Here is a 443-nt window from a genome sequence, read left to right on the forward strand (position 1 = left end):
ATTGTTTCCTATTTCTGAGAACTTGGGTTTTGTTTGAAAGGACACTTTTATCTCGACTTTGGCCTTGGTTTTGATGAATTCTTTTTTTTTTATGTGCAAACCTTTGAAATAACCTCATTTGTTTTACTCTGCAGTTAAGAAGGGAGAAGATTGACCTTGAGAACACATTAGAGCAAGAACAAGAAGCCCTTGTCAACAGACTGTGGAAACGGATGGACAAATTGGAGGCTGAGAAAAGGTTTGTGATGATCACATCAGAGAGTGTAAACATTAGTAGAATCATCTACTTGAAAGCCTGGAGTGAGAAGATTAGAATTTCTCCTATAATTCTGCACAACGACATGTCAATAATACCGTAGTAGAAAAATGTTCAAGCCTTGTGATTTACAAAGCTATTATAAAATGTTTTGGCCTTCATGATGAAATGGCTTTAACATTGTGAT

Source organism: Cynoglossus semilaevis, chromosome 12 (assembly GCF_000523025.1).
Source record: "Cynoglossus semilaevis isolate Cse_v1.0 chromosome 12, Cse_v1.0, whole genome shotgun sequence".
Lineage (NCBI taxonomy): Eukaryota > Metazoa > Chordata > Actinopteri > Pleuronectiformes > Cynoglossidae > Cynoglossus > Cynoglossus semilaevis.